This window comes from Amphiura filiformis, unplaced genomic scaffold (genome assembly GCF_039555335.1).
Source record: "Amphiura filiformis unplaced genomic scaffold, Afil_fr2py scaffold_54, whole genome shotgun sequence".
Taxonomy (NCBI): Eukaryota; Metazoa; Echinodermata; class Ophiuroidea; order Amphilepidida; family Amphiuridae; genus Amphiura; species Amphiura filiformis.
In genome coordinates this window covers 18,878-26,505 of record NW_027305518.1, presented here as the reverse complement: position 1 = coordinate 26,505, position 7,628 = coordinate 18,878, and positions in this window count along the sequence as shown.

Sequence of the window (7,628 nt, the reverse complement as noted above, 5' to 3'; positions counted from 1 at the left end):
TATTTTGATATACACATTCATATCAATGCATTGGTATACTCTTTATTTCAAATATTTTCATCAAATTCCATTTTGTACCATGGTTAAAATTGAACAAAATCATCAAAATAATGCATTTCACCTAAAATTAATAAAGATATAAAAATGTTTTTTTTGTTAACGAATATTGAATATAATATACATGTGACATGTATTCTCCTCGCAAATATGAAGTTCATACTTTATTTTACTTTCGTAGTTATACCTGTTTTAATAATTGGCATTATTGGCAAAAAAAATAGGAAAGAATCACAAAAACTGCATACCAGCTGGGCTGGGCTAAACAGAAAGATAGACTCAAATGGTTATTTCTAATGTTGCACGAATATTTACAGGTAGATTAGGTAATTCTTGGCCAAGTTCGAACACTCGGAACGCTGGCTCATAAACACACTCGCAGATAGCACGGTATAGAAAAAAGCATGCACGCGCCCCGGGGGTCACTCCCATTGTGGCCTGTACACCATCCGCGATAATGAAAACGCGTAAAAGGGTCGTTTTTCGTGGGTAGGCACGATACGCGCGTATCGCGCTTAGGGTGTCAAAACATGGAAAATGGAAAAAGGGTAGCAAAATTGCAATTTCTAAATACGCGGAAATGAGATTTAGGGTATGAAATTTGATGTTAGGAATGAAATCCCTGTTTAGGGTGTCGTTTTAGCCAAGGGTTAAATCCTTGTTTAGGGTGCTTTTCAAAAGTTGATTATCGCGGATGGTGTACAGGCCACAATGGGAGTGACCCCCGCGCCTTGTATTGCGTACACGATTAGTACGATACATGGACGCTGACGCAACAGGTATACGTTCGAGCTTTAAGAATTAATTGACATACAGAGCAAATAGACCGATGTGGCTTCTCTACTAATAGGCAAAACTATTCTTTTTCTGATTTGTAACCGCTTCACAAACACATTTCTTGAACTTCAATTCTTACAACTTGATGTACATGTTATGCTAGTCAAATGCAGACAAATACGGGGTTAACCCGCCACTAATTGCAACAGAATCTATTTAATCACCATTCATTTTAGAATAGCATATTTAATAACACATCAAAAGACCCACAAAATTCAAATAGTGAAACAGTGCTTAATTTGCATAAATCCAAAATGGCAGCTTATGCAGGGGTGAAATTCAAAGTTAGTCCAATCTTGTAAACAACCATACCAATGTATTGCTATTATCAAAAGGATTCAGAAAAAGTATAGTTTGACGAGTATCCGACATATCTTGAGTTATCTTAGGCAAATATGTCTAAGGTCAAATTTTGGGCCCATGGGCGTTTACAATTGGTCGACTGAAAATTCCAGGTACGCGAATTTGTGTGTTGTGATCAAAGGTTTAAAGCACTAAATTATATTTACTACCAACACAGATGAATTTTCATTCTATGTGTACGATAAAAGTTACACAGGTAACACCACAAAATAGGTCAAGGTCCACACGGCTCAATGGGATTTTATCTTCTTTGCCATGTTACCAAGGTAACAAACGACCCGTGATATGGCAAACTATTCTTTTTTATTAAATGCTTTCGCAAGCGGAACAAAATGAGACCATTTTTTTAAAATCAAAATCTGAGAATTTTTCATTTTTGTCCCCCTGTGGAGTCCAATTTTGGCAAGCGGAACAAAATGAGACCATTTTTTTAAAATCAAAATCTGAGAATTTTTCATTTTTGTCCCCCTGTGGAGTCCAATTTTGGACATTTGACATTTTCCCCTATAATGTACATCGGAGATTGGTCAATCTATACTTTTTTCTGAATCCTTATGACGAGAACAATTATACATTAGTGTGGTATTTAGCAAAATTTGACCAAATTTAAAATTCCATCCCTGTATGTAAGCGGCCATTTTGGATTTATGCAAATTAGGTACTGTTCCACTACTTGGATTTTTGGGGACTTTTGATATGTTTTTGTGTGAGATGGGAGATCATACGAAATGGATTCTGTTGCAAATGGTGGTGGGTAATTTTTTAATTTGACTAGCCTATGTCTGGTAAAACTGATAGACTGATCACCGAAACCAAATTGTCCAAGCACCAATTCAAACACACAAAGGGTAGAAAAAAAATACAGGTGCGAAATATTGATTCCCAATTCCAAACTAAATTTGTCGCCCTCATATGATCTTCATTAGCTTTTCTGTTTAATCTGCCCAAAATCAATGGGCATCTTCATACTGCATTAACAGCAAGATCATAAATGGGATGCCGCCGTGGGATACCCAGGTGGGTTACATGTGCAGGAGTGCCAACAAACACCTCTTCATGTTCCGTTCACAGAAACGTTCTGGTTTCAATGTTTCTGAGCTGACAACAGTTTACGTTGGTTACATATGTCCCCTTTTGGAATACTGCGATGCCATTAAATTTTGGTATTCACCGCTGACTGTGAAGCAATCCTGTACAATTGAACGTATATCCAAAAGGGCCCGTAGAATCGTGTTTGGTGCTGAATATATTATACTGATAATGCATTTAGTGTTAGAGAGACTGCCACTCTCCTCCAAGAGGGAACAAGTTCGCGCATTTGCAAATACTTATATGCCTCCCCTTTTTTTCGCTATAGACGAATCCAATTTCACGCATTCCTACACCTCAATGGCAGTTATAGCTGGGTCCCCGTCGGCTCTATCTCACCTAAAATGTGAAATGATACGGCCTTGGATGGTATTTTAAACTGCATTCTATCACCCGTGTTACACGTAGACAAAAGAATGATGACAGTTTACAACACAAAAGAATCTAACATCGAATTTTAAGCGGCTTTAATCCACCCAATTGGGCAGTCACAACACCAGTTAGGTGCTGCGGGGACCCAATAATGGCCGACAAAATCCTGACCATGACTTGGCTCGTTGGATTCGTCTATACGATATACGCTCATTCGATCAGGCTGAGTTCACATAGTATACTCCTATGTGAACTCAGCCTGATCGAATGAGCGTACTGCATATCATATACCGTATACAGTACATTCTATGTGATCAAAGCCTAATGGGAGCGTCATTTTTGAAATGACATGAATGAGGGGATGTATATGTTGAAAAGATATATTTTCTGGGTTTTGAGTTGAAAATTTAGCCAATAACCCGTTTTATTACTGCTTCTTGATAAACATAAAAGTGCCCTTTTTACTGCATACGAAATAATTATGGTCTGAACCCTTTTGAATAGTTAATATACAGGATTAAAAGACGGGAATTTTGCGCAAGCCAGCGAAGCAAGTTTCTAAACCAGCCTGTCAGATTTTAATTTTCTAGATTTTAAAATTCGGCCACCATTTGGGGTAAATTTTACAGGATATTTTACATATATTACACCAAATCTAATTTGAAAAAACTGGAGAAATTCGTTGAAATTTAACCAAGAGACGACAAAAAAACCGAAAGCGTTTTATGTTTACATTTCGTAACCGTCATTTTTGGTGTTTGCCATTCAAAGTAAAAACGACCTAAAACAATAGGGAATGTCCTTTGCAACCGGCAGACTGGGTGTCTTTTTATTTTTCAGTTTCGGGAGCTCTATTGTTCAGAAATGCAAACGCAAGGTAGGCCTATTATGTGAGTTGATCTGTAATTTGAATTCATTGAAGTGTTAAGTACCAATCAGCTTAACATTTCAATAACTATCAACACGTGTTCGTGAAATTGCGTGAAATTACGATTTTCAACATTATAACATTCACGTCTCGTTTTACAGAGTTGAGTCTAATCATGGGCGTTGGGTATACTCGATTATTAAATTGTATTAATTAAGATATGTTTTCAATGCAGATAGACCGTGTTTGCAACCACCCTATCTGTAGTATTTCAATAATATTTGACTAGAATTCTCTCACGCAGTCAGGGTGTTCCGCAGTTTAGCTTTCACTTCAGCTTTGCCATTTCTAGATGGTATAAAGTCACGTAAACTTAAAAGATTATAATGCAATAAATAGGGGAAAATACATTTATTTTATAAGGACATGATATGCACTACAAAAAGTTGATTATTCAACTCATTTAACCCAACATAGATTATTATTGAAAGATACCAGACGTCATCATACTCCCGAGTCCAGCTCTGCCTGTCCGAAATAGTAACGCCCTCAAACAAGGTCATAACGTCATTTTAATAACAATACGCTATATAAGAATAGGGACACATGCAAATGAGCTAGTGCCACATCCTGATTTATTGATCCATGATACTGTGTTGCGAAGGTGGAGGAGATTTTTAAACTGTATTGACGAGCATGCATGCGTTAAAAATGATGTAGGTTAGGTCAAGCATTGTTGTTCCACTGACCCGGCATTGCTCCTATGAACTCTTACCACACCACTCCATGCCATACATCAATTCTCCCAGTCACATTTCCCCAATATGAAATTTTAAAAAAGTAAAATTTAATTTGGCAGAGGCGGGGTTCGAACTCACGGCGCACCGCTTTGGATACTCTATGAGCCTAGCGCCTTAGACCACTTGGCCACTTGTCTTGTTGTTATGCATTTGAAACTTATTTGAACATATAATCGCAACATCAACATAGGCCTACAACGTGACAAGCAAAGGCAGAAAACGTACCATATTTTGGAATTTTATTTGCCTAAAAACATTAATGTGTATTAATAGCGCTCAATTGTTGATAACATACAGAAATCCGACAATAAACATGATAAATGGGCAGCTATACATGCACAATACATTATCGATTTGAACTCGCTGGGCCGCACCGGTTGCACGTGCTATAATACTCCTATATTATACCGGGTATATACATGTGGTTCACATTATAGAACCTGCCATTTTTCGTGTAAACACGGTCTGGATTTTCGCAATTTATAGGATAATTACACGTAGGTCCCCCAAAGTTTCTTCCAGATATTGGAGATTAGATTCCCATAAAGACAAAACAGTAATCTTTAGTCGGGACCTACGTAAAATTTACATAAAATTTTTACCATCAATTGAGTGTTAATTTTGACTAAATTCAGAAAATATTTTGGCGTATATAAAATTGAAATAAAATTCTCTGCCTCCTAAACCACATAAATTTTAGCACGATTGGGTATCACGAATCGTTATATATGATGTGCGGTTAATATTCATATATTCTTTTATACATATAATGCTTCAGTTTTAACACAAAAAATATTTCATTGAAAACCATCCCACTCGGCGTTTTCAAAAAGGTAACCACGCTTCCCTAGAATGTGCAATAAATTAGCAATATTTTTTTTCTTATTTTAGCAGTATTCTAGAAACTCTGGCGTACGGCGAGTACTGCTGCAGTTACGTACGGTGATTGCTTCGATCACGGTTCATTACTCAAGCGCGCGCTCGAACAAATGATTTGAACCGGTGTCCTTCATCGTAATCATGGTTCAATCAAATGTTGTCAATAACCTATTTGTTGCAGTCATGCTTTTGTTGAATGCATTTGAGTAGTCCTCTATATTTACGGCATGATACCATGATACGTCCAGTCAGCAACCTGGACAACCGATTCTTTTGTCGATCGATATATGTTAAAATCAGCACAATTCAGAGATACACCTTTTTGCTATGAAATTAATTTTCTCGGTCAAATATAAAGCAATAATTTTTTTCTTCAGTAATGTCAGTTAAAAACTCGGTGCTTGGATATACATTTTTTTTAAAATCCTGGTGTTAAAATTAACCATCAAATTGTGTCTTTTAGTGTGATATTTTTGATTTTTATAGGCCTTGAGTTCGCCCGCGAGCTTTTTACGGAATTAATTTTTTAGCGTCTCAAACTAATATAGTTTGCTAAAGAAAGATATTTCCCACCTCTGTAAGGCACATCGTGTGGGTCTATATATTAAAGTTTTATCAGAATTTCCGTTTTTATTTTACCCTTTTTCCCTTCATGCTCCGAAAATGTCAAACTCAGTACTTTTATTTCGAGAGCAACCAGCAGAAATAGTCGATATTTCCAGGTCAATTTTCCATTGAAAAGCAAAGATTGCCCGACCAGCGATTTGGTAGCCCAACTCCCCAATTAGGTGTTCTGGTAAATGAGGTGAATTTAAAAAAATTGCTCCCGTGATAGCCTGCAATTTCAATTTGGATATGGATTCCATGATTATGAAAACCATTTTGTCTGTCTGTTTGTTTGTTTACCTAGGTTAGTCCGTATTAAGAGACGGGAAAATCCACGGTCCAAACCTAGAAAAATTAGCGTGTTATTATAGAGGATTTTAATCTTCTGTCCCTCCTATCTCCAGGTGAATTTTGGATGACCCCCCCCCCATCGCGGGTTGCCATTTTCATTACACCCTTCAGACTTGTGTTCGGGTTTGTTTTTAATTTGACATGTAGGCCTATAGGCCTAACCATATTTGTCATAATTAAGCGCTATACCTAAATGTATAGCTATGATATATATTATTATGTACCAGTATGTAATTAGACTGTTAATGAAGACTAATAAACAGATGCTCCCGCAAGACTATATTCTTGTGAAGCAACCCGAGGTTTTGCTGCCCAGAAATCATGGCGACTAAAGATACACCGATGATTCCTAAACAACGAAACTCCAAGTTACCCGGGATATAACTCATGAAACACATCAACGAGAGACGAGTAAATCACACGAAGAATCATATAAATACTTTGCATGAATATTTATTACACATAATAATAAAACTCGCGAGTGAACAAAACTGATACAGACATAATATTGCATACGTGTTGAGCTGCTAACACATGGGCGAGGACTACGACCTAATTACTGAACAAAGGCCTTATATAGGCAATGACGTAGAAAAACCTCATTGTATATAGGAGGTGGCGTAGTGATACCAAATTAGGAAAGATAAAATAGTACCTAAAATAAAGAAATCGCCATAACATACGCCCCACCTTCTTAAATTGGCGCCTGACAATTTTTTTTAACGCATGATGCAAGAATGAATACAAGACATTGATTTGAAAGAACAAAACTACTTGATATGACACTAAACTATTAATACTGCCAACTTTTAATGCGTGCATGTTTGTGCGTGCTCTTTTAACTGACGTGACAACGATACTCTAACAACAAATGAAAGTTACAGGATCGTTCTCACCATAATAAGAAAAGATACCATAACTCTACATGGTATTATAGGATCTCACTCATCATGAAACAGAGAAGAAAAAATCCTTAAAAGTACACCCTAAATTACACCCTAAATACTCTTAAAGTTCATTAATCGACGACGCTGAATCCATGGCCAATAGATCCACTGCTGAAGACTCGAAGCTTGTATAGAGTAATGAAGTAAGATGCAACAGAAGAATGAACTTGACACCATGCACTATTTTACGGGACATTGTAAGTAATTGCTAAACAGTGGCAATTTATAAATGTGGTCGTGGTAAATTAAGGGGGTACAACACCCCTGTCCAATTTTGTGCCTATTTTTGCATTTTTCTCAAATATTATAGCACATTGGTGACAAGTAAGATATGTATATTATAGGGGCAAGGACTACAACTACTGTACTGAAAATTCAGCAACTCAAAGCAAGTAGTTATTGATTTATTGATCAAATATTGGTTTTCCCTCATTTTTGACTGTAACTCCACAACTGTTG